This window comes from Petaurus breviceps, unplaced genomic scaffold (assembly GCF_028583685.1).
Source record: "Petaurus breviceps papuanus isolate PSGF00001 unplaced genomic scaffold, PetGlider_PUasm1.0 77, whole genome shotgun sequence".
Lineage (NCBI taxonomy): Eukaryota > Metazoa > Chordata > Mammalia > Diprotodontia > Petauridae > Petaurus > Petaurus breviceps.
The window spans coordinates 4465430-4474193 of NW_027186492.1; the positions used below are offsets into that span (position 1 = coordinate 4465430).

At 35.2% G+C, this 8764-nt stretch overlaps 1 protein-coding gene across 17 annotated transcripts in view; it reads left to right on the forward strand.

The window, feature by feature from the left end:
• Window positions 1-8764, forward strand: part of MGA (MAX dimerization protein MGA) — a 256974-nt gene that overhangs the window by 156244 nt on the left and 91966 nt on the right. The gene's annotated exons all lie outside the window — the stretch shown is intronic.

Sequence of the window (8764 nt, forward strand, 5' to 3'; positions counted from 1 at the left end):
GTAGCGTGTAGCGCAGGGGATCACCTTCACTACAGTAGCAATCTCAATAGGGCATAGGGCTTATTTTAGAGGAATCTTACACAGTAAGGGGAGGGCTTATTTTCGGGATAGGTCTTATTATCGGGGAAACATGGTAGTTGTCTGGGATACTTTAAGACAAAAGTGTCAAACTGTGGTGGCAGGAAGTCTTGGCACTAACAGCTCAACCAGATTAAAATGACATGTTTAACAAAAGAAATACAATACAATATAATGTTAATTTGAGGTTTTCTAAGTCAATAAGCTCTTTTACTATTTGAGTTTTGACACCACTGCTGTAAGAGGTTAAGTAATTTGCCCAGGGTCGCAGCTAGTTGCTTGTGTCAGGGGCAGACTGGACTTAAAACCAGATCTTATCATTTTGCAGGAAAATTACATGAATATTTTTCTCCAGACTTAGTAACTAAAACATGTCTTATTAAAACTGTCTTTAATAGTTTGTGGTCAGTGCGTTTTGGATTTCAGACATTTGCAGTTGGTTAACATGGGTAGATTATAGCTTCAGTGGAGGCTAAAGTGAGATTCTGAGTTTAATCCCTAAAAGGATCAGTGTTAAAAATGTTAACCAGTATACAGCTAGGCAGACAGAGCCTGGCAGTATGCTATTGGTAACCACTTTCCAGTTTTAAAAATTGAAATTTGTTCCTTATTTTCTTTTCCTTCAGATCACATTGAGTAATGTGTGCTCAGATACTTAAAACTCTGTAGAGGTTCTTTAATCAGTATTTACAGGAGGATATGATTGTTTTGGTGTTCTTGCATTAGTTTGGCACACTTTTGGGGGGGAGGCAGTTGAGGTTAAGTGACTTGCCCAAGGTCACACAGCTAGTAAGAGCAAGAGCACAAACTTAGTGAACCAGCTATTGAGATATCTCAACTGCATTTCTGTCTTGAAGGTTTTCACAGGCCGAATAGACTTCACTGATTACACAGCCTAGGACTGGCTAACATTGAATGGAATATGAGACCAGTCAGCTTTCTCATGCAATTACTGATGGTACAATTTGTGAATTATCCATACTCTAAAATGCTTAAATCTCCTTCTTTTTAACTTTTCTGTCATTAGTACCTCCGCAAGATGCTTAGATAAAGGAGGATAGGTAACACTGAAATAAATTGTGGGTGTTTTTTTCCTTTTTTAAAAAAAATTTATTTACTTTCAGTATACAACACTCAGTTCCACAATCCCTTGACTTCCAAATTTTCTCCCTCTTCCCCCATGGCAGCATGCAATCCAACATAGGTTCTGCAAATACCTTCACATTAAACCAGTAGTCAAGTTGTAAAAAATTATAACCAATGGAGTGAACAAGAAAGAAGGAACAAAACAAAACACGAAAGAGAGAGAGCAAGTAGTTTGCTTCAGTGTGCATTCAGACTCTGTAGTTCTTTCTCTGAATGTGGATATATCCCTTTCCATCATGAGTCTTTTGGAGTTGTTTTATAACCTTACATTGATTGCTGAGAGGAGCCCATTCTATCAAAGCTAGTTGTTACAGAAAGATGTGTCTGTAATTGTGTACAAAGTTCTGGTTCTGCTCTCCTCACTAAGCATCAGTTTATATGTCTCCTCAGCTTATTATGAAATCCATCTGTTCCTCATTTCTTATAGCACAATAGGATTCCATTACATTCATATACCACAACTTATTTAGTCATTCCCCAGTTGATGGGCATCCCCTTGATTTCCAATTCTTTGCCATCACAAAAAGAGCTGCTATAAATATTTTTGTAATATGGGTTCCTTTTCTTTTTTTTGGCCCCTTAATTGTGGTTGAATGATTTATTGAGAAGAATGAAACTAGTCGTAAAAATGAGACTTTTGGATTATCTAGGTATCTTATATCCACTCATTCAGTTCCTCATCTTCATCAATAATGATAAAATAAATAACAATAGATTGTTATCTCCTTCATTTGCTTGTATCTTTTACCATAGTGTGTGTTTATGTTTCCACATCTCTCAAGTGTGTTTCTCCCATCTAGGAAGGAGAAACAATTTGCCTAAAAGTTTACTCTTCCTTTTCCATTTCACTCTAAAGAGATTTTAAGATTTAGATCTGAAAGGCATCTTGGGAATCATCTGATCCAACTTCTCACTTTGCAGATGAGAAAACTAATACCTATAGAGTTTTCCAAGGTAGTAAATAGAGATAGAATGTGAACCAATGTCATCTAACTCCAAATCCAGTGCTTCTTCCACTTTTATCTCTCATAGATTTATTTCCTTCTCTTTTTTTCTCCAAAGAATTTCCAGTTTTTATTTCTATGGGTTCCTTCTTCAAATTTGTGTAGGTCTGTACTTTCATGAAAGCAAAAATCTTGTTTTAGAATTTTATTTATAATTTTTGCTTTTACATGAGCTATTTTTTAAATTAAAATTTTTCCTTCAGTTAACCAAAATCTGTCTCTCCCCATTCTAAAAGAAAGAAAAACACAGTCCTTGCAACAAATATGTATAGTTGAGCAAAATGGTTTCCCTTACTGGCTTTCTCTAGCAAATATATCTCAGTCTGTACTCTTTAAGTACATCACCTTTCTGTCAGGAGGTAGATAGTATGGTTCATTATGGGTCATCTGAAATGGTATTTGAATATTGAGTTGATCATAGTTTTCAAGTTTTTTTTTTTTTTACAAAGTATTGTTATTGTATATATAGTCCTTCTTGTTCTGCTGACCTCATTCTTCCTCATTTCATGAGTCTAAATCAGAGGTGTTAAACTTGGGAGGCTGAAATTAGCCCCCAAAACTCCTCAGTGCTGCCTGAACCAGATTAGAATGTAATTAGGAATTATTTAACAAAATAAAGTACCTTACAATGTAAATAATGTTAATTTGTGGTTATTTAAGTCAACATAAGTCCGCAGGGATCTGTTTTTATTTGAGTTTGATACCACTGCCCTTCATCATCTCCTATATCTGTGGTTTCTTTTTATATTCTTCTAACCCCTCATTTCACCATTCAATTGAGCCTTCCCTTTTATCAAAGAAAACTAAGGAAATCCAAGGGAACCAACAACAGTCTGATAATAGTATCTTCACGTTTCTACACTTGTATTCCTCTTTCATCACCTCTAGGTCCAAGATTGGTCATGCTATATTAAATAGCATTTTTTGTTTTACTTTCTCTTAGTATTTTTTTTTTAATTTGTGTTGTCATCACTGTGTATGTTGATTTCTTCATTCTGCTTATTTCACTCTGCACCACTTCATACAGTCATGTTTTTCAAAATTCCTTGTATTTACAATTTTACAACTTAATCACATTCTATTATATTCATATACCAAAATTATAAACTCTTTCCTAATTAATGGGTACCTATTTTGTTAATAGTTTCTGTTATCGAAAAAAGTGTTGCTATAAATGTTTTGATATTCACAGGGCCTTTCTGTATCATGCTTTCTCTCATTAGCTCCCACATTTCATGGAGTGTCAATGTAGCTCTGCCCTTTTTCACTTTTGACTATACTACTAGGAAGTACTATTTTACTATACCTCATATACATACATACTATACATACATACTTGAAGGCCACTAATCATGGACTCTTTGAGTTGGAAGAGATTTCAGCAACCTATTACCTAAAGAAGTAAATCTGCTTTACAACTTCCTTTATACATTACCATTTAGCCATTTCTTTAAGTCCTCCAGTGATGTGATAACTCTTTTTGGAGGTAACCTATTCCAATGGAATAGATTAAATTTTTAGGAAATTTTTTCTGTATAGTAGTAATATAGTGGAAGGAGCACCAGATTGGAAATCAGAGGACCCAGATTTGTGTGTTGACTGTGAAACTGGGCTCTAGTTTCTCATTTTCAGGTTTCTTCTAAAACAAAAACTGATCTCACTTGGGCCTCATGCAATGCTGTGAGGTATGTACTACAAGGAATCACCACCTTGCCGATGGATGCCAAAACAGAAATGCATAGAAGTTAAGGGTTAGTCAATGAATAATCATTTATTAAATGCCTACTATGTGCCAGGCACTGTATTAATAACTGGGGACTTCAGTAACTGTGTGATCATGGCTATCAGGTATAAATTTGAACCACTTTTTGATTGAAAAGGCCATTACATTTTCTATTGTTGTGTTAAACAGCAAATTCAATTCAACAAGGGCTTACTAATTTTACTATGTTCCAGGCAGTATACTCAGTGTCAGAGATACAAAGACAAAAAATGATAGCCCCTCAACCTCAAGGAGCTTAAATTTATTAGAACACAAACTATTACATTTGTATTCTTTCTTTCCTGTAGGAGGTGGCACCTGAGTTGTGCTTGAAGGAAGCTAAGTTTTTATGAGATAGAGGTGAGGAGGAAAAGTATTCTAGTTTTGATACTATCACTAGAATCAGGTGGGTGCATGAAATTCCTAGTTTCCTCCAAAAGTTAACTCAGGTCTCATCTGTTAAATGAGATGTTTCCTTATTTCTTCTCTTCCTCATCTCCTTTAATTTGCTACTGTTTTCCTTCTTTAAAATGCCTGTGTGCGTGTTGTATCCTCCTAATGAAATGAAAACTCTTCTTGAGGGCAGGGACTATGTTTTTAGGACTAGGTGAAAGAGGCCATTCTCTCTGCCTCCTTTCTTACCTAGCCTTAATCACTGCAAAGACATTGCCTTGGCCTAGGCTCGGGCCCATTTTAGCACCAAAGGATTTCCTCTTACATACAAAGGATGTTTTTTTCTCTGCATTTTTCTGAAGGCTGGAAATCCTTTGGCCTGCTATAAGAGGCCCAAGGGAATGGCAAGGGGTCCTCCGTGTGGCAAGTTGTGCAGACCTCCCTTAGCTTAAAAAAGGCCAAGGTCTCCCACTTTATCCAAGGCCATCTCTAGTTATCATGATCAAAATCTTGCCACTGGACCAAGATGGTTCTGGGGGAGAAGGTGAGGCTGGTGACTTTGCACAGTCCAGCTCACTTAAATCTAATTTATTCTAATGTCATGGCATCACTTCCCTGATGGCATGGTCCTCTTCAAGAAGGAAGGACAAACCACCTCTGTGAGTAGTAGTAGGAACTTACCCCACTGGGGACCCAACTGGAACTGGCTAATTGGGCGACATAGTTCTTCTCTCTTATTTTCTTTTCCCTTGAAATGTAAATTTTAATTGCTGAAACCTTGCAAAATATCTTGGGGTCTATGGGCTAGATTTTTTTTTTTTTACGGACCATCCCTTAAACTCACATCACTTTGACTCTCCTTGATTGTTCCACAGTAGGTCCCAGACCAAGCTCCATTTAGTCATTGTTTGGACCCTGGTTGGCTCTGAGTGATGTAAATAGCAGTTATTGCTGTTTGGGCCTGCAATTCTGAGGGTCTTCCCCTCCCAGATTGATTTTTTTTTTTTTTGGACTAGGTAAATGAGGCTATTCTCTGCCTCCATTCTTACCTAATTTTAATCACTTTGGTAAATTTAGTTCTTTACTTTGGTGTGTGGTATGCTGTAGAGGTTTTTTGTTCCTTTAAAAATTTATTTAGACTTAAATATAAAAGCAAGAGCATTACAGAGCATATTAAAAAGGAGTGTAGGAAGTGAAAGAAAAAGATTGCAAATCATTAGGTGTATATATATTTGTAACCTCCTGCTATTTAGATATAAATACTACCCTAAAAGAGAATTTTACTGACTTTAATGTTGTATTACACCCTTATTGTCATTTTCTTCCTGATTTTTTTGAACCTGTTGCTATTGTTTTTAACTATGTGGTTGTAATTATTATCTACATTTATTATTTTGGTAAATTTTTTTACTCTATCACTTCATATAACTTCTCATTTTTTTTTTTAGTTCTTGCCATTGTTTTTGTAGTACTTTAGTATTTGATTGTTTTGCATTCATTTGCCATATATAAATAATAATTTGTTTAGATGTTTCCCAATTGAAGATGTCTCATTCGTTTCCAGGTTTTTTCGCTTAAAATAGATTTTTTTTTTCTTTTCCATGTTGTCTTTGATGTATAGTCTCAGCAGTGGGACCATCATGTCAAAGGATGTATACAGTTTCTGTAACTTACTTGTACAACTGCATATTACTTTACAATTAGTCCACCTCTACCAGTAATATAAGAGCCTTTCTGTTTTATGATACTCTGCCAGTATTGATTTTTGTCCTCTTTCATTATCTCTTCCAATTTAATGGGTGGACTCTGAGTTGTTTGCATTTATCTAGTTATTGGAGATTTTGAGAGTTTTTTTCATGTGGTTGCTAATTAGTTTCATCTTTTGAGAACTCTATTTGCCACTTAGATATTAGAAGATAATTCTTAGATATCAGAAGATAATTCTTATTGTTATAAATTTGCTAATCTCTTCTACATTTTGGATGACCTAGAAGTGTGCTACAATGTATTTTTCCAGCTTTTTCCTTCCTTAATATGGATACTTGGTTTATCTTGTAGAAAATATTTTTATGGAATCAGTTAATCTCTTTTTCTTTCATAATTTCCTTTAATTTACATTTTAAGGTTTTATATCTTTCTCACAGTTGTGAAGAGTATAACAATCACTTGTCCCATTCTTGAATTTCTTCATATGAGTATATCAGGATAATTTATTTGGCAACTTTTCCTTTCGAGAACTGAGACTATTTTATTTTTTGTCTTTATATCCACAGTGGTTTGCACATATTGCTCAGTAAATGATTGTTAGGCTCAGTCTTCTTAATATTCAGTGCCACTCACCCTTTTAAAAGTATGTTCATTTTTAATAAGCTATACATTTTTTATGGCTAGCTTCCTTTTTGGTTTTCGTTTCCTGTGGATTTCTGGACATTTAATTAGTTCTTTTCCTCTTCATTTGTTAAAATTGCTTTCTCTGTTTTCTGTCTTAGGATACAGGGCCATCTGGTCCAATCACTTCATTTTATAGATGAGAAAACTGAGAATCAAATAGGTTGAGTAACTTGTCCAAAGGGATACAAATCAAGGTTCTTTGACTCTAAATCTAACGTTTCTTTCTATTTAGCCCTGCTCCTTTGTGTGAGTGTGTATGTAAAGTCATACGTGTACGTACATGCATCTATATCTGCTTATGTACAGTTTTGTCATCTTTTGTCTTGATCAGATTTCTAAGACATCAAGAGATATATGGAATCACTATGGTTATATAATCCATCTCTGCCCAAAAGACTCATGGCTTATATTTTAAACTGAAAATTTTGAGGATTGAATGAATAGCTCCACATGATTATCTAGGTGCTTGGCTTATATACTATTGATCACCTGTTATAAACAAAATTAGCTTCTGTGGCCAAATCGGGATAGTAAGCAAATGTCTTTTCTATGTGAGAATTCTCAAAAAAGAAAAGAACCAGAATTTTGGACCATAGTCTCACTGTCACTTCATTAAAGATGTCTTTTCTGTGCAAGCATAATGTTTTATATGTTCCACTAGAATGTAAAAATTCAGGGCCTGGTGAAAATTGAACAAAATAGAAATCTCCCCTCCCCCCAATACTAGAAGTTTGATCAAGCCATTTGAAGATGAAATAATAGCTATAAATGTGAATTCTGAATTTTAGGAAATAGGATACCACTAAAATATCCTAACAAAATTAAAATGATTAGCTAGGAAAGATAGATCATAGTATTTTGTACTGGAAAATATGTGTATATAGGGATCTTTGAATATTAACTCTATGAGCAAACTGAGGTCCAGAGAGGTAAAATCATAGAATAATAGAATGAGAGCAGGAAGGGACCTTTGGCTCCATTTAGTGACTTACTCAGGGTCACACAGGTAGCAAATAACTCAGGATTTGAATCTACGTCCTCTGACTCCAAATCCAGTGTTCTTTCCATTAGAAAATAAGCACATTGCCATGCCCTTGAAGCAAGAGGAAAGAGGGATAGTGAAAGTGTTTTGTCTTTGAAACATGTTAGGCAGGAGCTGCATTTTGCACCTTTTTTTGTGCTAGTGACTTTCAAGAATCTTTTTGTCTCCTGCCCTCCTTTTTTTTTCCTCTTCATCCTACCCACCATCACTACAAATGCCATCCAGGTTCCTACCTTTTTTGCTTCAGTGAAAGATAGGGTTTGTGAACTTGTAGCCATGCGGATGCATAATGCAGGTGTAGATTCAGGATTTAATTCAGGGTTTTTTTTTTTTCCTTTTTAGAGGGCAATTGGGGTAAAGCTATTTGCCCAAGGTAACAGGGCTAGTTTTTGTGTTAAGTGCCTGATTTCGGATTTGAACTCGGGTCCTCTGGACGCCAGGTGCTCTATTCACTTTGCCACCTTGGCTCCCCTGAGGGTTTTTCTTTAAAATGTGTTAGTTTCACCTTGGCAGTAAATTGAAGAGAATTTATTTATGTGGGTTAAGCAAAGATACATTTTTTGTTGTTGGGAAGTTTTATTAGTTACTTTTTGATTTACCAATGTTTACGTCCAAAATAAGTAAAACCAACCAACCTAGTGAGTCTAGCAGCTTCTGCAGCGTATAGTGCTTCACTTCTGTATCAAGAGATGGGAACGTTTCATCAAATTTTCCTTGGAGTTCAAATTGGTTTTTACAATTAATTAAAATTCAGCTGCATTATTTTTATTTATATTTCTGTAGTCTTTGTGTACATAGTTCTAGTTCTGCTTTCAGTTCCCTCTAAACTACGCCTGTGTAGCAGAGCTACACTTGTTTTTTATGATAGTTGTTTGTTCTTATGTGATTAATCAGAGAAGCTTTGAATACTAGAACTCCATTATGTTAACAATAGGAGTAAATTTAACC